Consider the following 22,343-nt stretch of genomic DNA (forward strand, 5'->3'; position numbering starts at 1 on the left):
AAAGTGAAAATGAAAGAGTCGCTCAGTCGTGTCCCACTCTTTGCAACCCCGTGGACTGTAGCCTACCAGGCTCCTCAGTCTATGGGATTTTCCAGGCAAGAGTACTGGAGTGGGTTTCCATTTCCATCTCCAGGGGATCTTCCTGACCCAGGGATCAAACCCGAGTCTCTCGCATTGCAGGCAGACACTTTACCCTCTGAGCCATCTTACTTATCATAAGTATGGTCCTTAATATGACTTATCTATTAAAAAATATGGAAAACCTAGATGAGAAATTAATATTAGTAGCAAACGATGTTTAACACTATAAAGTCTAAATTCATAGATACAGAAAGTCTTTCTTTTTCCTGTATTTGAAATTTGTCTTTATTGTGCCTCCCCACTGTGGACTTGATGACCTCAGTATTCTTGAAAGTTAAAAATTAAGTGATATTAAATCTGTATGACCTAGTATGTCACAAAGGGTCACAAAAAATTATTTTCCCATCCTGACCATGCAAGAAGTTTTTTCACCCTACTTACATTTGAGTTCCCAATTTTTATTCTAGCTACTTATTTATTTATTATAGATTAAAGGCTAGATTAAGGGCTGATTCATTAGATACCGGGGCCACTGATGTTAGTCTCAGAAAACTGCAGCTCACCTGCCTTAATCCAAGGATCAGAGCATGCTGCTGACGCAAAATTACCACTAGAGGAGAGTAACGGGGACTCCATGCTTTCTCCTCATCAGCCTGTTTCCAAAAGAGGAAGAGGATTTGGCCATTAAGAGACTCTGGACTGGCGCTGGCTACTCCACAGTAGGGACAGCCTGCCTCTGAGACAAGGCAGTTTTATGAAGACAGGAGAGGATATGCCAAGTAACTTTTTTTTTTTTCCCTCCAAGTTTCCTTACTAGAGAAGTCTATTTCTGGTGGAGAAGTGCAGGGGCCATGAAATGCTAGACACATTGCACTCACCAACTTCCACAGCATGGAAGGACCAACATGCAGAGAGATGTGTTTCATCATCCTTCAATTGAAAGTTTGGAAGCCAAGCACTAGATCAAATATGGTAAGGCACAAATAACTGTATCATTTCGTGGAATACTAAAGATTGTAGAAATTAACATAGCATCTAGCAGTGGGGGTAGAGGGCATTGACATACAGCTTCTGTTATTGTTGTTGTTCAGTCGCTGTTGTTCAGTCTGACACTTTGCAACCCCATGGACTGCAGCATGCCAGGCTTCCCTGTCCTTCACTGTCTCCTAGAGTTTGCTCAAACTCATGTCCACTGAGTCAGTGATGCCATCCAACCATTTCATCCTCTGTCATCCCCTTCTCCTCCTGTCCTCAATCTTTCCCAGTATCAGGACCTTTCCAATGAATTGGCACACTTTCTCTAGTGCAAGGTATTGTATATCTTGGACTGTAACTCAATAATCAACCCTTCTTATTCAGGATTCTCCCCACTGCACCACTTTGACTCATAAAAATTCAGCATTAGCTAACTACACCACAAGGTAATGAAACTACAAAATGCCTAATTTTGTGGAGTGTTTCATGAGAGTGAAGAGCATACCAAAAATTATTAAATTCATTGAAAACTTGAATTTATTTGATTCATACGATAAGAACTATCCTAAATAGTTTGGAAAGTGAAATAACTTATATATTATCCAATTAATATAAGATGTGAATAAATAAGCTAGAAGGAATATCAAATATAACTTTAATAACCTTGAAGAACTGAGAGGGAACTAGAAAAATTGACAGCCTATATCATGTTTTAATCTCCTATTTTAGTTAATAGATATTTTATTGGAACAGAAAGGTGTAGAAAGTAGATACACTAAATTAGATATTGGAAGGAGATACAAGTTCTTAAATGTATATTTATATATATATATTTTATATAATGATGGATTATATTTTCTTATATAGAAAATATGATATTTTATGAATATGAGAATATGTATTTCAGGAAACTTTATCATTTTATAAAGATTTAAATAAGTTGAAAAAAATAATAGGGGGAAGCAGAACAGTATAAGTTAAAAGAAATCTATCAGCAATATTTTAGTGAGTAATTAAATGACCAAAGATTTGAGACAACTGGTTTAATATTGGGAATCTGACAAATACACCTTTTCCCTATGAGTCTTTATTGAACTACATAATGAACAATTGCGTATTATGTTTAAGAATTTTCCAGCGTGAAAGTCAAAAAGTTTCTGTGCACTGCTAGCTTTCTTCCTCAAATTTCAGTATTTCCTAGGAAAATAACTTATGCTTTTAAGCTAGGATGTAGCTTTTAGGATATGCCCATATACAGCAATAAAAACAGTAAAGGGAGATTGAATAATAAAAACAAATATCCATATCCAACATCTACAAGTTTTGCAGAGCAACACTTTCCCTCAAGTGCCCAAATATGAGGTCATGATAATGAGCCACTGTGCTTAGTTGCTCAATTGTGTCTGACTCTAGGCAACCCTATGGATTGTAGCTTGCCAGGCTCCTTTGTCCATGGGATTCTCCAGGTAAGAATACTGGAGTGTGTTGCCATGCCCTCCTCCAGGAGATGTTGCCAATCCAGAGATCAAACCCAGGTCTCCCACATTGCAGTCAAATTCTTTACCATCTGAGACACCAGGAAAGTTAGATAAGCCACTAGTAGACATGATATTTTCATGATATCGATTACCAGAGTCCATGGCATAGAAATTGTGCTGGAAGACCTAGAGACACACAAAAATGAATCTGTCAGGCCTGAGAACTTTAAAAGCAAACAGGCAGGTAGGAGTCCCCTAAGACTGGAGCTTGCAGGAGTTCACTGTCGTGCTAGTTCCCAGTTAGACTTCATCAAGTCATCAAAATTATTAATAATATTTAAGTGTTCCCACCATTTTATGGCTCTGCTGGCTCCAGAGCTAGGTGAGAAGATACCTATGCAACTGTCTATTCAGTTTTATGAGGTGCAGTTTACCCTGTGATCTTGGTTCTTTTATGAGTTTAAGAAAAGTCATTGATTTTTAGTTTGTCTAGCTTTTGTTGTAGTGAAACAGGAGTTTTGGGTATATGGTATCTAAGGACCTTAGAGGATGAAGCTGATTGTAGAAGTTACTGGCATGTTGTTGAACTTTACAAAAGCACAAGGAAAGGAATTCTGCAGACTTTCAAAAAAACAAAACAAAACAAAACAAAACTACTATCCTATAAAAGGCCTCAGTCAATAAACTTAGTTTAAAAACAAAGAAAAAAGCAAAAAAACAAACATTAAGTTTAGTCCCCAAAGTTCTGATAAGAAATAAGCAAATATCATAATAACATTTCTATATAAAATTAAGTCATTCCAGAAAGATATACCTAAAAATAATAATGTAATATTTCCAAATGAGATTTAAAATGTTATAAAAATATTTTTAAAAATGAAGGAAACACCAAAAGTGTGGAAGTGGAACTATATATAACATTGCTCTGTATTTTCCAAGTCTTCTGTAAATGTGTTATCCTGCTTCCATAATTAAAAAGAAAAATGAAGGAATACCAAAAATGCTTTATTGAATTTCAGGAATCACTCAGAAATGCAGGAAAAATATCACTTTCAGAACTGAAGGTTAAACTCAAAGCAACCATGTGAGCAAAGCATAATGCTATGGAAAATTATCAAGGATTACCAGAAGATGAAAACTGTTAATATCAAATAGCACATTCAAGAGTGACAAGAAATGATAGACAAAGAAGTTTCTTGTATTTCCATACAAATTGTGAAACTATTTGTTCTAGCTCTGTGAAAAATACCGTTGGTAGCTTGATAGGGATTGCATTGGATCTATAGATTGCTTTGGGTATTATACTCATTTTCACTATATTGATTCTTCCGGTCCATGAACATGGTATATTTCTCCATCTATTAATGTCCTCTTTGATTTCTTTCATCAGTGTTTTATAGTTTTCTATATATAGGCCTTTAGTTTCTTTAGGTAGATATATTCCTAAGTATTTTATTCTTTTCATTGCAATGGCGAATGGAATTGTTTCCTTAATTTCTCTTTCTATTTTCTCATTATTAGTGTATAGGAATCCAAGGGATTTCTGTGTGTTGATTTTATATCCTGCAAATTTACTACATTCATTGATTAGCTCTAGTAATTTCCTGGTGGAGTCTTTAGGGTTTTCTATGTAGAGGATCATGTCATCTGCAAACAGTGAGAGTTTTACTTCTTCTTTTCCAATTTGGATTCCTTTTATTTATTTATTTATTTTCTGCTCTGATTGCTGTGGCCAAATCTTCCAAAACTATGTTGAATAATAGTGGTGAGAGTGGGCACCCTTGTCTTGTTCCTGACTTTAGGGGAAATGCTTTCAGTTTTTCACCATTGAGGATAATGTTTGCTCTGGGTTTGTCATATATAGCTTTTATTATGTTGAGGTATGTTCCATCTATTCCTGCTTTCTGGAGAGTTTTTATCATAAATGGATGTTGAATTTTATCAAAGGCTTTCTCTGCATCTATTGAGATAATCATATGGCTTTTATTCTTCAATTTGTTAATGTGGTGTATTACATTGATTGATTTTCGGATATTGAAGAGTCCTTGCATCCCTGGGATAAGCCCACTTGAATGGCCAAAGCAATCTTCAGAAAGAAGAATGGAACTGGAAGAATCAACCTGCCTGACTTCAGGCTCTACTATAAAGCCACAGTCAACAAGACAGTATGCTACTGGCACAAATACAGAAATATAGATCAATGGAACAAAATAGAAAGCCCAGAGATAAATCCACGCACCTATGGACACGTTATCTTTGACAAAGGAGGCAAGGATATAAAATGGAGAAAAGACAATCTCTTTAACAAGTAGTGCTGGGAAAACTGGAGAAGGCAATGGCACCCCACTCCAGTACTCTTGCCTCGCAAATCCCATGGATGGAGGAGCCTGGTGCGCTACAGTCCATGGGGTCGTTAGGAGTCGGACACGACTAAGCGACTTCACTTGCAGTTTTCACTTTCCTGCATTGGAGAAGGAAATGGCAACCCACTCCAGTGTTCTTGCCTGGAGAATCCCAGGGTCGGGGGAGCCTGGTGGGCTGCCATCTATGAGGTCGCACAGAATTGGACACAACTGATGTGACTTAGCAGCAGCAGCTGGGAAAACTGGTCAACCACTTGTAAAAGAATGAAACTAGAACACTTTCTAACACCATACACAAAAATAAACTGAAAATGGATTAAAGGTCTAAACATAAGACCAGAAAATAAAAACCTCTTAGAGGAGAACATAGGCAAAAACTCTCCGACATACATCACAGCAGGATCCTCTATGACCTACCACCCAGAATATTGGAAATAAAAGCAAAAATAAACATATGAGATCTAACTAAAATTAAAAGCTTCTGCACAACAAAAGAAACTATAAGCAAGGTGAAAAGGCAGCCTTCAAAATGGGAGAAAATAATAGCAAATGAAGCATCTGACAAACAACTAATCTCAAAAATATACCAGCAACTCCTGTAGTTCAATTCCAGAAAAACAAACGACCCAATCAAAAAATGGACCAAAGAACTAAATAGATATTTCTCCAAAGAAGACATACAGATGGCTAACAAACACATGAAAAGATGCTCAACATCACTCATTATCAGAGAAATGCAAATCAAAACCACTATGAGGTACCATTTCACACCAGTCAGAATGGCTATGATCCAAAAGTCTACAAGCAATAAATGCTGGAGAGGGTGTGGAGAAAAGGGAACCCTCTTACACTGTTGGTGGGAATGCAAACTAGTACAGCCACTATGGAGAACAGTGTGGAGATTCCTTAACAAACTGGAACTAGAACTGCCATACAACCCAGCAATTCCACTGCTGGGCATACACAGCGAGAAAACCAGAATTGAAAGAGATATGCGTACCCCAGTGTTCATCACAGCACTGTTTATAATAGCCAGGAAATGGAAGCAACCTAGATGTCCATCAGCAGATGAATGGATAAGAAAGCTGTGGTACGTATACACAATGGAGTATTACTCAGCCATTAAAAATAATACATTTGAATCACTTCTAATGAGGTGGATGAAAATGGAGCCATTATACAGAGTGAAGTAAGCCAGAAAGAAAAACACCAATACAGTATCAGTAGCAGTTCAGTCACTCAATCGTGTCCGACTCTTTGCGACCCCATGAATCTCAACACTCCAGGTCTCCCTGTCCATCACAAACTACCAGAGTTCACTCAGACTCACATCCATCGAGTCAGTGATGCCATCCAGCCATCTTATCCTCTGTCGTCCCCTTCTCCCCGTGCCCCCAACCCCTCCCAGCATCAGAGTCTTTCCCAAAGAGTCAACTCTTCCCATGAGGTAGCCAAAGTACTGGAGTTTCAGTTTCAGCATCATTGCCCCCAAAGAAATTCCAGGGCTGATCTCCTTCAGAATGGACTGGTTGGATCTCCTTGCAGTACAAGGGACTCTTGAGAGTCTTCTCCAACACCACAGTTCAAAAGCATGAATTCTTTTGCACTCAGCCTTCTTCACAGTCCAACTCTCACATGCATACAAGACCACAGGAAAAACAATAGCCTGGACCAGACAGAACTTTGTTGGCAAAGTAATGTCTCTGCTTTTGAATATGCTGTCTAGGTTTGTCTTAACTTTCCTTCCAAGGAGTAGTTCAGTTCAGTTCAGTCGCTCGTCTTGTCCGACTCTTTGCGACCCCATGAATTGCAGCACGCCAGGCCTCCCTGTCCATCACCAACTCCCGGAGTTCACCCAGACTCACGTCCAGTGAGTCAGTGATGCCATCCGGCCATCTCTTCCTCTGTCATCCCCTTGTCCTCCTGCCCCCAATCCCTCCCAGCATCAGAGTCTTTTCCAATGAGTCAACTCTTCACATGAGGTGGCCAAAGTACTGGAGTTTCAGCTTTAGCATCATTCCTTCCAAAGAAATCCCAGGGCTGATCTCCTTCAGAATGGACTGGTTGGATCTCCTTGCAGTCCAAGGGACTCTCAAGAGTCTTCTCCAACACTACAGTTCAAAAGCATCAATTCTTTGGCGCTCAGCCATCTTCACAGTCCAACTCTCACATCCATACATGACCACTGGAAAAACCATAGCTTTGACTAGACGGAACTTTGTTGGCAAAGTAATGTCTCTGCTTTTGAATATGCTATCTAGGTTGGTCATAACTTTCCTTCCCAGGAGTAAGCGTCTTTTAATTTCATGGCTGCAGTCACCATCTGCAGTGATTTTCAAGCCCAAAAAAATAAAGTCTGACACTGTTTCCCCATCTATTTCCCATGAAGTGATGGGACTGGATGCCATGATCTTCGTTTTCTGAATGTTGAGCTTTAAGCCAACTCTTTCACTCTCCACTTTCACTCTCCACTCTCCACTTTCAGTTTCATCAAGAGGCTTTTTAGTTCCTCTTCACTTTCTTTCATAAGTGTGGTGTCATCTGCATATCTGAGATTATTGATATTTCTCCAGGCAATCTTGATTCCAGCTTGTGTTTCTTCCAGTCCAGCATTTCTCATGATGTACTCTGCATATAAATTAAATAAGCAGGGTGATAATATACAGCCTTGACGTACTCCTTTTCCTACTCAGACATGAGTCTGAGTGAACTCCGGGAGTTTGTGATGGACAGGTAGCCTGGAGAGCTGAGATTCATGGGGTCACAAAGAGTTGGACACCACTGAGTGACTGAACTGATACTGATACAATCAGTCTGTTGTTCCATGTCCAGTTCTAACTGTTGCTTCCTGACCTGCATACAGATTTCTCAAGAGGCAGTTTAGGTGGTCTGGTATTCCCATCTTTTGAAGAATTTTCCACAGTTTATTATGATCCACAGTCAAAGGCTTTGGCATAGTCAATAAAGCAGAAATAGATGTTTTTCTGGAACTCTCTTATACTAACGCATATATATGGAATTCAGAAAAATGGTGACGACAACCCTGTATGTGAGACAGCAAAAGAGACACAGATGTATAGAACAGTCTTTTGGACTCTGTGGGAGAGGGAAGGGGGGATGATTTGGGAGAATGGCATTAAAACATGTATAATATCATATAAGAAATGAATTGCCAGTCCCGGTTCGATACAAGATACAGGAAGCTTGGGGATGGTGCACTGGTATGACCCAGAGGTTTGCTATGGGGAGATAGGTGGGAGGGGGGTTCAGGATGGGGAACGTGTGTACACCCGTGGCAGATGCATGTTGATTTATGGCAAAACCAATACAATATAGTAAAGTAAAAAAATAAATAAATAAAAAAGAAGTTTCAATATGTGCAATTGGATCATCTTTAAAAAAAAAAAAAAACTAAGCCAATGAAGAGAAGGAACACTACAAACAGTTGAAGGAGAGCCTCCTGATAGGTTGATATATGGTTAGTTACCTACATACATACACAGCTTCCATGCTGTATATATACATACTTTGAAAGGGCTAAATCTTCATAAACTAATCAATATGGAAATAAATTCTAACAAAATGATTTACTATTGAAGACTGTAAGAATAAATCCTATAGCCTTTCATCACACAGAAAAACTGAGTCATTTATAAGGGATATAAAATCAGTTTGCCTACAATCCCTTTGTCAACAAAGCTTTTTGTTAGAAGAACACAGAATATGTTTAAGACAATCAAGAAAAAAATTTTAAATGAATGACTTACAATAGTCAAACTGACTTTGGATTCTAAAGTATAAACATAAAACTTCATCTTCACAACCCAGATAATCACGATGCTGTGATCACTGACCTAGAGCCAGACATCCTGGAATGTAAAGTCAAGTGGGCCTTAGAAAGCATCACTATGAACAAAGCTAGTGGAGGTGATGAAATTCCAGTTGAGCTATTCCAAATCCTGAAAGATGATGCTGTGAAAGTGCTGCACTCAGTATGCCAGCAAATTTGGAAAATTCAGCAGTGGCCACAGGACTGGAAAAGGTCAGTTTTCTTTCCAATTCCAAAGAAAGGCAATGCCAAAGAATGTTCAAACTACTGCACAATTGCACTCATCTCACACGCTAGTAAAGTAATGCTCAAAATTATCTAAGCCAGGCATCAGCAATATGTGAACTGTGAACTTCCAGATGTTCAAGCTGGTTTTAGAAAAGGCAGAGGAACCAGAGATCAAATTGCCAACATCTGCTGGATCATGGAAAAAGCAAGAGAGTTCCAGAAAAACATCTATTTCTTCTTTATTGACTATGTCAAAGCCTTTGACTGTGTGGATCACAATAAACTGTGGAAAATTCTGAAAGAGATGGGAATACCAGACCACCTGACCTGCCTCTTGACAAACTTGTATGCAGGTCAGGAAGCAACAGTTAGAACTGGACATGGAACAACAGACTGGTTCCAAATAGGAAAAGGAGTTCGTCAAGGCTGTATATTGTCACCCTGTTTATTTAACTTATATGCAGTGTACATCATGAGAAACGCTGGACTGGAAGAAACACAAGCTTTGCCGGGAGAAATATCAATAACCTCAGATATGCAGATGATACCACCCTTATGTCAGAAAGTGAAGAGAAACTAAAAGCCTCTCGATGAAAATGAAAGTGGAGAGTGAAAAAGTTGGTTTAAAGCTCAACATTCAGAAAACAAAGATCATGGCATCCAGTCCTACCACGTCATGGGAAATAGATGGGGTAACAGTGGAAACAGTGTCAGACTTTATTTTTCTGGGCTCCAAAATCACTACAGATGGTGACTGCAGCCATGAAATTAAAAGATGCTTACTCCTTTGAAGGAAAGTTATGACCAACCTAGATTAAAGATTGAAGAAATTAATTAAATCTAAAAGGACATAAAATTTTGTATTCAGATTCCACTATAAAGACCTAGAAATTATAACCAATCCAGTAAACATTAGCCCACAGATGCCTGGTAGTGATCTTTAATTTTTACTTCCCACTAAAGTAAATCAGGGTTTCTTGGGAAAATGACTGGTTATCAGAATAGAGCAAGGAATATACAAGACACAATGTGTCATTTTAGGACACCAGAGAGAGAGCAAACATATCATGGAACATCAGAGGGATAAAAAACTATCATGGAATATTGGCTGAAGACCTTAAGGATTTTGGAATCAATTACAGTAGTTTCCATTGGCCAAAGAGTGGTAAACATAAACTTTGAAAGCTAATACCTGGGTCAAAACAATTCAAATATGTTTTAATTCATTACTCATTAACCTTCCAAAATAATACTGGACTGGTCACCTCTATATTACACTAGGCAACCTTGTTTTTTTAAACTAGTAAATAAAGTTAGCATCCATCTTGCCTTTTCTATTTAGAATTTACCTCGAATAGAAGGTGAGACACAATTCCCCTTTATAGAAGTATTACAAAAGATAAGTGGAAGCAGAATGATGGAATTGTAATATCATTATTTTACAACACCTAATACATTAATTAGTTGTGTGCATAAAGCATTGATGGGCATTGTATGTTTCCTAAGATAAACCTCAGCAGTGGCCAGTCATGGAAAACCATCATTAGTGAACCAAACACAGCCTCTGGATTCACCTCACAATTCACATGAGCTTAGAGGATGGAGGAACATGTTAACTGTACAAGAGAAATGCAATCAGCAAAGTCTTGACTGTAAGAAACTAGATAAGACATCATCAGGGTTCTTCACCAAATAAATTGCAAGTGAAAAAGTAAAAATGAGAAAGATAGAGGTAATTACACTGATTTAAAGAAACTAATATGACATACTGGTAAACTCTGGAGTAGGAAATGGCAACCCACTCCAGTATTCTGGCTTGGAAAATTCCAGGGACAGAGGAACCTGGTGGCTTACAGTCCATGGGGTTGCAAAGAGTCAGACACAACTGAACTACTAAGCATGCACGCACACACATACACACACACACACACACATAGGTAAACTAAATTATAGAGTTTAGCTGTATTCACATAAGCAATAAATCTGTGAGGAAAAATAAATTTTTTATACAGGTGGTGCTAGTGGTAAAAAAAAACCTGCCTTCCAATGTAGAAGATATAAGAGACAAGGGTTCCATCCCTGGGTTGGGAAGATGCCCTGGAGAAGGAAATGGCAGCCCACTGCAGTATTCTTGCAGGAAAATCCCATGGACAGAGGAGCCTGGCAGGCAACAGTCCCTAGGGTTGCAAAGAGTTGGACACAACTGAAGCAACTTAGCATGCACACATGCACACATAACCACTCTTAGAGAAGGAGGAGAGGGTTGGGGTTTTGAGGTGACAAGTAGAGGTCTGTGATGTATGGCAAGATTATTATCTCTTAATTGGGTGAAAATTATAAAGACTTATGGAAGTTTATTAGTGGTGTATTTGCTTTACACAACTTCCTGTGTTTTTATCTTATTAATTACAAAGTAGTTTTAAAAGAAAAGAGATTTTCTAGATCAATTTTCCTTCTTGTTGGCTGCTTGGAAGTAGAGATGGCTATTATTTGAGAAGTCAAATAGAACCACAGAGTGTTACCAAGACCAGAACTACAGCAAGATCACTTCGTCCCTTGTCTGCCTATGCTCTGATGCCTTTTGGAAACAAAGAATTAAACAGATCTCTTGCTTGAGCCACTGTTACTCTACATTGTCTAATTACTGAAGGCAAACCTAATTTCAGCTAGTACAAATTCCTTGACAAAGTTAAATAATTGAAGGGGAGTTGTTTTAGTTTGTTAAACATTTCAAGTGGAAGACCTTTACTCTCTTCTTCTAAGGCACAAATATGAGCTATAAAGCAACAAATGTGACACTGTAACAGAACAGATCTATTACCAATGTTTAGTAGAAAGAGCATCAGATATATGTAACTAAAGAAAGGATACATTTTTATTGGTAAGATAAAGAAGATAGGAAGAATAGCACAGTGTATCAGAAGGAAAATCCATTATTCAGAGTGCATGTCTTTTGAGACTAGAACCTTAGCATAAAGGCATTTTGCTCTGGAGACAAGAAAACACATGTGGTAATGAAATGTTGTGGACATATACCAACATTTAGGACAGCTATATGATCAGAGATTATAAGAATAAATAAATAAAACCATTTAGTAGAGCTAGAAAGATCTCAAAATACGTTCTGGTGATGAAGTCATAATTGGGCCCATTGTGAAGAGAAAATACATATGGTTATTCCAGAAAGCTCTTCAATGGGCTTTTGGTTTGTTTGTTTGTTTGTTAATTACTCACAAAGGATTAAAAGGATAAATAATGAGGGATTGACCAGCCCTGTAAAAAGGAGGCCAGACAGCTAAAATAAGTAACTTACTTAACTGAGGCTTACAAAACACTCTTTCACATAAATATTTTATAGTTTTTTTTATAGTGTTCTCAACCATAAGTCAAGTATACAATATGTAAGTATATAGTAAGAAAGGAATAAGTTATCTAACAATAGTATTCATTACATAATAAATGGTAGTGTAATAAAACACTGAATTTCTGTCTCTTCTCTGTAAAAGATACTGATTTTTAAAGCAGGAACTGTGCATCAATGTTATTATAAAGAGTCTGAATCCAAAAAGCAATGAAATAATGAGGTACATTAAATGTAGGTCTCTTCTGGAGCCAATGAAAGGTCCATTTATGGCAACTAAAGTACTTATTTATGTGACTTCCGAATCACTGTGGTTAAACAGGGGTAAAGGGTACACGATAGGAGAAATCTGAGAGCACAAACATGGGCAATGTCCCACCAAGCTCTGATCCTCGAGGACACAGACACACACATGTGATGCCCCTTTGCAATACCACATACAGTCTTAGAGAAATTTCTTTTCATGTGCATTTCTCCATCTCATTTATTCTTCAAAAGAATTCTTTTAAAGTCTGCATTTCCCTATTGGAACACCTGTAATTTATTCAGCAATGTAGGAATAAATGTAGGAAGGACCAGATAAGTCCTTCAAGACTAACCACTTAGTTGCCCATCTCAGCCCACGTTCAAGGAACCAGGACCCCATGGGAAACCAGGGTACAAAAGGCTTCCTGTATTCCTTGTTTCTTGGCAGGAAATAGGCTTCATTCAGTCTCCATGGACTTCCTAGGTGGCGCCAGTGGTAAAGAATCTGCCTGCCATTGCAAGAGACATTAGTTTGAGTTCATTCCCTGAGTCAAGAAGATCCCCTGGAGAAGGAAATGACAACCCACTCCAGTATTCTTGCCTGGGAAACCCCAAGGACAAAGGACCCTGGTGGGCTACAGTCCATGGTGTCAGAAGACTCAGACATGAATGACTGAGTGCATACAGGCACACAGCCTCCATGACCTTCCCTGAGTTCCACAGGGCAGGTTCAAACAGTTGCTAATCAGGGAAAGGAGGGGATACAGAGATGAGGAAAACAAGAGTTCCACCTTGGGGCAAGGGCCTGGTTCTCCCTTAAGGCACACACAGAACAATGTCTTTGAGTTCTTTTGCAGTTACTGAAACCCCCACTTCAGAAGATACCTTATCTGGTTGTGGGGTCTTCACTGAGGTAATGAAGTTAAAATGAGGTCATTAAGGTAGGTCCTAATGCAACATGACTGTTGGCCTTATTAAAAGAAGAAATTTGGGTACAAGAGACAGACACACAGAAGGTAGATGATGGGAAGGGAGTCAGGGAGAAGATGGCCATTGACAAGCCAGGAGGAGGGACCTGGAGGTATTTCCACTCACAGCCTCAGAAGGAGACAACCCTGCTGATATGTTAATTCCAGGCTTCCATCCTCCAGACTGTGAGCCAAAAAGCTTCCATCATTTAGGCCCCTGACTTTGTGATACTTTGTTACTGAAGTCCTAGAAAAATACAGCATGTAGAAATGTCTATTTATCTTCCATGTGCCAAGACTGGCTTCCCAGTGGCTCAGTGGTAAAGAATCTGTCTGCCAATGTAGGAGATGCAGGTTCAATCCCTGAGGCAGGAAGATGCCCTGGAGAGGGAAATGACAACCCACTTCAGTATTTCCTGCCTGGAAATTTCATGAACAGAGGATCCTGGTCAGACTACAATCGAAAGACTCTGAGAGCACACACACATCCTCCATGTAGTAAAAAGCCATTGGATAATGCTGACCAGGAGACTAACACAGCCCAATTTACATGTTAGAAATAAGGACCATTTCTGTCTGCCATTTGGAGGATTAAAACAAAACCAGAAATTGGAAACCAAAAGAGAGTAATTGTGTAAGGTGAGTGCAGAGAAAAAGAGAGTGAGTCAGGCAAAAGGGGAATTTATTAGAGGAAAATGAGAGGGTGACTGGCCCTTAAGGAGAACCATTGTCCTCCCATTCTGATGGGATCTTTCTTATACCCTGCCAATGAAAAATTCTCTGAAGGGATGGTTAATTTTCAGCCTGTAGTTGAGTCCTGTGGTCATATAGCCAGAGGTCTAGAATCTGGTGGTCTTGTAGCCTTGATAAGGTAGGCATCAGTGAGAAAACAGAATGTCATTTGGGCAATTTTGTCAGTCTCAAAGGTCACTGTGATTTAGGTCAACACAATGAGCCATCTTAACAATGAGACCACATGTGGGCCCTGTCATTCCAACCTTTTTGATTTAGGATAAGGGCCGAATCATGTTTAGAATCAAACCCCATACCCACCAGAGATGCTCAGCGGGCTCAAACAAACCTTGTGGACACCAGGACCCAGAGACCCCACAGAGACTGAGACAGAACTGTGCTTGAGTATCTCCTCTGGTGGTACAGGTCAGCAGTGGACTGCTGCACGGGCAGGGGCTCTGGGTGAAGCAGACCTGAGTATGGCATAAGCCCTCTTGGAGGAAGTCACCCTTAACCCCACCTCAGAGCAGCCAGAACTTACACAGGACTGGTGAAACAGACTCTGGGAGGGCACAAACAGAAACTTGTGTGCACCAGGACCCAGGAGAAAGAAGCAGTGACCCCGCAAAGAGACTGACCCAGACTTGCCCATGAGTGACCAGGAGTCTCTGGCAGAGGCATGGATCAGTAGTGGCCTGCTGCAGGGTTGGGGACACTGAGTGTAGCAGTGCCTGCATAGGACCTTTTGAAGGAGGTCAACATTATCTTCATTACCTTCACCATAGATTGCTGCTAAGTCGCTTCAGTCATGTCTAACTCTCTGTGACCCCATAGATGGCAGCCCACCAGGCTCCTCCATCCCTGGGATTCTCCAGGCAAGAACAGTGGAGTGGGTTTCCATTTCCTTCTCCAATGCATGAACGTGAAAAGTGAAAGTGAAGTCGCTCAATCGTGTCCGACTCTTAGCGACCCCATGGACTGCAGCCTACCAGGCTCCTCCATCCATGGGATTTTCCAGGCAAGAGTACTGGAGTGGGTTGCCATTGCTTTCTCCGTCACCATAGATTAGCCCAAGGTAAATAACAGGGAAGGAACACAGCCCCATCCATTGACAGAAGGTTGGACTGAAGATTTACTGTACATGGCCCCGCCCATCAGAACAAGACCCACTTTCCCCCTCAGTCAGTCTCTCCCATCAGGAAGCTTCCATAAGACTCTTATCCTTCTCTATCAGAAGGCAGATAGGCAAAATCACAATCCCAGAAAACTAAGCAATCTGATCACATGGACCATAGCCTTGTCTAACTCAATGAAACTATGAGCCATGCCATGTATGGCCATCCAAGACAGATGGGTCATGGTGGAGAGTTCTGAAAACATGGTCCACTGGAGAAGGGAATGGCAAACCACTTCAGTATTCTTGCCTTGAGAACCCCATGAACAGTATGAAAAGATAGGGCACTGCAAGAGGAACGACTCAGGCTGGTAGGTGCCCAAAATGCTACTGGATATCAGTGGAGAAATAACTCCAGAAATAATGAAGGGAGGGAGTCAAAGCAACACCACCACCCAGTAGTGGATGTGACTTGTGATGGAAAAAATTCCGACGCTGTAAAGAGCGGTATTGCATAGGAATCTGGAATGGTTGGTCCATGAATAAAAGCAAATTGGAAGTGGTCAAACAGGAGATGATAGGAGTGAACATCGACATTTTAGGAATCAGTGAATTAAAATGGATGGGAATGGCTGAATTTAGCTCAGATGACCATTATATCTACTACTGTGGGCAAGAATCGCTTAGAAGAAATGGAGTAGCCATCATAGTCAACAAGAGAGTCCAAAATGCAGTACTTGGATGCAACCTCAAAAACAACAGAATGATCTTTGTTTATTTCCAAGGCAAACCATTCCATATCACAGTGATCCAAGTCTATGCCCCGACCAGTAATGCTAAAGAAACTCAAGTTAAATGGTTCTATGAAGACCGACAAGACCTTCTAGAACTAACACCCCCAAAAGATGTCCTTTTCATTATAGGGGACTGGAATGCAAAAGTAGTAAGTCAAGAAATACCTGGAGTAACAGGCAAATTAGGCCTTGGGGTACAGAATGAAGCAGGGCAAAGGCTAATAGAGTTTTGCCAAGAGAATGCACTGGTCATAGCAAACACCCTCTTCCAACAACACAAGCAAAGACTCTACAAATGGACATCACCAGATGGCCAACACTGAAATCAGATTGATTATACTCTTTATGGCCAAAGATGGAGAAGCCCTCTACAGTCAGCAAAAACAAGACTGGGAGCTGACTGTGGCTCAGATTATGAACTCCTTATTGCCAAATTCAGACTTAAATTGAAGAAAGTAGGGAAAACCACTAGACCATTTAGGTATGACCTAAAACAAGTCTCTTATGATTATGCAGTGGAAGTGAGAAATAAATTCAAGGGATTAGACCTGATAAACCCAGTGCCTGATTAACTATGTACAGAGGTTCCTGACATTGTACAGGAGATAGGGATCAAGACTATCCCCAAGGAATGGAAATGCAAAAAAGGCAAAATGGTTGTCTGGGGAGGGTTTACAAAGAGCTGAGAAAAGAAGAGAAGTGAAAACCAAAGGAGAAAAGGAAAGATATAAGCATCTGAATGCAGAGTTCCAAAGAATAGCAAGGAGAGATAAGAAAGCCTTCCTCAGTGATAAAAGGAAATAGAGGAAAACAATAGAAGGGGAAGGACTAGAGGTCTCTTCAAGAAAATTAGAGATACCAAGGAAACATTTCATGCAAAGATGGGCACAATAAAGGACAGAAATGGTATGGATCTAACAGAAGCAGAACATGTTAAGAAGAGGGGGCAAGAATACACAGAAAAACTATACAAAAAAGATCTTCATGACCCAGATAATCACGATGGTGTGATCACTCACCTAAAGCCAGACATCCTACAATGCAAAGTCAAGTGAGCTTTAGGAAACATCACTACGAACAAAGCTAGTGAAGGTGATGGAATTTCCGTTGAGCTATTTCAAATCCTAAAAGATGACGCTTGAAAATGTTTCACTCAATATGCCAGCAAATTAGAAAAACTCAGCAATGGCCATAGTACTGGAAAAGATCAGTATTCATTCCAATCCCAAAGAAAGGCAATGCCAAAGAATGCTCAAACTACCACAAAATTGTACCCATCTGACACACTAGTAAAGTAATGCTCAAAATTCACCAAGCTTGGCTTCAACAGTATGTGAGCCATGAACTTTCAGATGTTCAAGCTCAATTTAGAAAAGGCAGAAGAACCAGAGATCATATTGTCAGTATCTGTTGGATCATCGGAAATGCAAGAGAAATTCTAGAAGAAAACATCTACTTCTACTTTATGGACTATGCCAAAGCCTTTGACTGTGTGGATCACAACAAACTGGAAAATTCTGAAAGAGATGGGAATACCAGACCACATGACCTACCTCCTGAGAAATCTGTATGCAGGTCAGGAAGCAACAGTTAGAACTGGACACAGAACAACTGACCGGTTCCAAATCAGGAAAGGAATACGTCAAGCCTGTATATTGTCACCGTGCTTATTTAACTTATATGCACAGTACATCATGAGAAATGCTGGGCTGGAAAAAGCACAAGCTAGAATCAAGATTTCCAGGAGAAATAATCACTAACCTCAGATATGCAGATGACACCGCCCTTATGGCAGAAAGTGAAGAGGAACTAAAGAGGCTTTTGATGAAAGTGAAAGAGGAGAGTGAAAAGCTGGCTTAAAACTCAACATTCAGAAAACTAAGATCATGCCATCTGGTCCCATCACTTCATAGCAACTAGATGGGGAAATAATGGAAACAGTGACAGACTTTATTTTGTGGGGGTTCCAAAATCACTGCAGATTGTGACTGCAGCCATGAAATTAAAAGATGCTTACTCCTTAGATGAAGCATTATGACCAACCTAGGCAGCATATTAAAAAGCAGAGACATTAATTTGCCAACAAAGGTCCATCTAGTCAAATCTATGTTTTTTCCAGTAGTCATCTATGGATGTGAGATTTGTACTATAAAGAAAGCTGAATGCCAAAGAACCAATGCTTTTTACCTATGGTGTTGGAGGAGACTCTTGAGAGTCCCTTGGACAGCAAGGAGATCCAACCAGTCCATCCTAAAGGAAATCAGTCCTGAATATTCATTGGAAGGGCTGATGCTGAAACTCCAATACTTTGGCCATCTGATGTGAAAAACTGACTCATTTGAAAATACCCTGATGCTGGGAAAGTTTGAAGGCAGGAGGAGAAGGGGACAACAGAGGATGAGATGGTTGAATGGCATCACCGACTCAATGGACATGACTTTGAGTAAACTCCGGGAGTTGATGATGGACAGGGAGGCTTGGTGTGCTTCCATCTATGGAATCAATCAGACACCACTGAGTGACTGAATTGAAGGGCAGAAGGTCAGTTAACTGCTTCCTGCAAGACAGGGATGTTGGGGAATGAGATAAGAAGAGGCTGGAATTTGGGTCAATGGGATTTGTGTGAGTTCAAAAAAAAATTTTTTTTTTTTTTTGATGGGCTTCCCGGATAGCTCAGCTGGTAAAGAATCTGCCTCCAATGCAGGAGAGCTGGGTTCGATCCCTGGGTTGGGAAGATCCCCTTGAGAAGGGAAAGGCTACCCACTCCAGTATTCTGGCATGGAGAATTTCATGGATTGTATAGTCTATGGGGTCACAAAGAGTCAGACACAACTGAGCAACTTTCACTTCACTCACTCAAAGTTTTGGATAATTTCAGCGAGTTAAAAGTAGCCCATGTGTGGTTCAGTTGGTGAAGGCTTGTAAGTGGTCCTGAAGATATTTTGAAAAAAGACACATTAAACATGAGCCAAAAGTTAGAGTAAGGGCAAGTAGAAGGCGAGGGCCTAGAAAAGGTAGGACCCAGGGCATCAAATTCCAATTGCTTATCCAGTTTTCCCATGAATTACTGAGGTGACATATTCTTGAGGCCCTGTTTGTCAGATTTCTTGCTGCTTCCTTTACAATACCCGATTCATAGGCATAGAAGCAGCAGGCTTCCTCCAAAAATCGGCATCAGTTGTTTCAGTTCAGTCGCTAAGTTGTGTCCAATTCTGTGACCCCATGAATTGCAGCACACCAGGCCTCCCTGTCCATCACCAACTTCCAGAGTTCACTCAAACTTATGTCCATCCAGTCGGTGATGCCATCCAGCCATCTCATCCTCTGGCGTCCCTTTCTCCTCCTGCCCCCAATCCCTCCCAGCATCAGAGTCTTTCCCAATGAGTCAACTCTTCGCATGAGGTGGCCAAAGTACCAGAGTTTCAGCTTTAGCATCATTCCTTCCAAAGAAATCCCAGGGCTGATCTCCTTCAGAATGGACTGGTTGGATCTCCTTGTAGTCCAAGGGACTCTCAAGAGTCTTCTCCAACACCACAGTTCAAAAGCATCAATTCTTCGGTGCTCAGCCTTCTTCACAGTCCAACTCTCACATCCATACATGACCACTGGAAAAACCATAGCCTTGACTATATGGACCTTTGTTGGCAAAGTAATGTCTCTGCTTTTGAATATGCTATCTAGGTTGGTCATAACTTTCCTTCCAAGGAGTAAGCTTCTTTTAATTTCATGGCTGCAGTCACCATCTGCAGTGATTTTGGAGCCCCCAAAAATAAAGTCTGACACTCTTTCCACTGTTTCCCCATCTATTTCCCATGAAGTGATGGGACCAGATACCATGGTCTTAGTTTCTGCTGTAAGGAAGTCTAATCCTCTTCTATTTTGGAGGAACACAGCTACCAGGGAATCTAGGTAGTTTTAGATAGTAATAAGGCTGTACCTATTTCTTCTACACTCTCAGTGAGTTCTTTAGAAAGGCTTTGATAGTATTTTAAAGAGGTTGTGAGTCCTGAGGTCCCTGTCCCAATCCCAGCTGCTGTTTGTAAACTGATTAATAGAGGAATGAATTGAATTGCCCATCTGGGTGGATTATAAGTTAGTGGGATAGGAAGGGTCCAACTGTTAGGAGCAATAGAAATATCTGGGGCCAGATATAACAGCGTGCATATTCCTGTCCAGTTAGTGAGAAGACATCAGTAGATGGTGGTTCCACATAAGAAAAATATTCCAGGAATAAGAAGACAAAAACTGAAGTTGATAGCACATAGGACTCTTCCTGGAACTTGCTCGTAGTCTCTGAAACTGACAGTGAACTCGCCAGTGTAACCACTGCTGCTGCTGCTGCTGCTAAGTTGCTTCAGTCATGTCCGACTCTGTGCGACCCCATAGATGGCAGCCCACCAGGCTCCCCTGTCCCTGGGATTCTCCAGGCAAGAACACTGGAATGGGTTGCCATTTCCTTCTCCAATGCATGAAAGTGAAAAGTGAAAGTGAAGTCATTCAGTTGTGTCCGACTCTTAGTGTCTCCATGGACTACAGCCTACCAGGCTCCTCCATCCATGGGATTTTCCAGGCAAGAGTACTGGAGTAGGGTGCCATTGCCTTCTCCAGTGTAGCCACTACAAGAGGAGTATTTATACCGTATGCAGAAGGAGTTTCCCTGAGGAAGTAAGAAAATGTCCCACAGTTCCAGAGACATGGTAGATGAAATTGGCCTGAAGGGAAGGAGAAATGTGAAGTGTGGTTACAGAGGTGTGGCAGTATGGTTCCTAGTTGGGGGTAAGAATTGTTTATAGAGTTTTTTCTGGAAAAACAGAAAGGAGCTTGTTGTAGATGAACATCAGAGGTGGTGGGTCCTCCCATAGCTGGTACTTTATGAGTAGAAGTGAGATCTGTAAGGAGGGAGGTCAGTATCTTGTCAGGATTGTGAATTTGATCAATGGAATATAAATAACTTATGTATGATAAAAAGAGATTCTCCTCTGTATGTGTGATAAACAGAAGTGTTTACATGAGTCTATTTACCTGTGGAAATGGGGAATGCCGATCCTCCAGGTGAGGAGATGGATAAGGATATCCAACATTCACTGGCCAGGGTTGGGTTTTAGAGTTCTGAATAGGTAGGCAAGGTTTGGGGCAGGGTGAGTTATAGGCAGGGTATTAATGTGAAGTTTGAACTGTAAAAGAAGAGAGATTAAGAGTAAAATCATGATGTAACATCTCATGTCTAAGGGCAGAAAATGATAAAAATAAGAATCCAGGTGTAGAAATAATTTGGGGTTGGTGTGAACTCTATGAAATCTCCCTGGAGCCAATGATCAGTTATAAAGTCAAGGAGTAAGGGGAGATGAGTAACAATGGTGTTTCCAGGAAAGGTAAGAGCTTGTGTTACTATGTGAGGGAAAGTGGAATGAATTCATCTAGGCTGATCACAGTAAAAGGGGGACCACACTCCCAAAAAAACAAGAACTATGGAGCAGTAGGTAAAACAGAGGGAAAACTTTTGAATAATAGTCCACCCATGGGGTAGACACAGAGTAAAGTCCTATTGTGAATAGGGTAAGTAGGGAAAATCCCAATCCAACTATTAACCAATACATCTGTTTCTGTTTTACTTATCGATATTTGTTTTTGGCTGCTCTGTTTCTTCAGGAATCCAACCCAGTCAAAGCTTGGTGAGTCCCAAAACAGTGCTGGTGTAACAAGGAGTGTCTGAGCAGGGAATGCTTCTTGGCAGAGATGGAGAGTCCTGGGACCTGTTTTAATCTAGAGATATGAAACAAAGAGGAATGGCCTGCTAGTTTAGCAGCTGTTGGTGTGGTCAGAATGATCTGAAATGGACCAGTCCCTCGAGGCTGGAGATCCTTATGGCGTAAGGTTTTAATCAGGACGTGATCCCCGGTTATGAGTGTTAAAGTCAGCTGAGTTCATTTGATGGGGCTTTGGGAGAGAGCAATCTGCATATTCTCTCATGAGGTGTCTAATAAGGTTAAGGATGGGAAGAAATCCCCCAGCAAGGGGCTCGCAGTAGGGAACTGACCTAAGATAAAAAGGCATCCATATATGAACTCAAAAGGACTGAGGGAAGACGGTGCCCGTGGAGTAGCCCTAATGTAAGCCAAAACCACTGGAAGGAGTTTGGTCCACGGCCTTTGTAGTTCTAGAGAGAGTTTGGTT

The 22,343-nt window shown here is 40.6% G+C and overlaps 1 long non-coding RNA gene across 1 annotated transcript in view; it reads right to left on the reverse strand.

The window, feature by feature from the left end:
- Positions 1–2,073: 2,073 nt before the first annotated feature.
- LOC147366554 (uncharacterized) overlaps positions 2,074–22,343 on the reverse strand; it is a 28,237-nt gene continuing 7,967 nt past the window's right edge. The window contains exon 3 of the long non-coding RNA XR_015168824.1: positions 2,074–2,720. This is a non-coding gene — a long non-coding RNA (uncharacterized LOC147366554). The remainder of the gene's footprint in view (positions 2,721–22,343) is intronic.

Source organism: Bos grunniens, chromosome 8 (assembly GCF_055505025.1).
Source record: "Bos grunniens cultivar Pamir isolate PY7600 chromosome 8, Bosgru_T2T1.0, whole genome shotgun sequence".
NCBI classification, from domain to species: domain Eukaryota; kingdom Metazoa; phylum Chordata; class Mammalia; order Artiodactyla; family Bovidae; genus Bos; species Bos grunniens.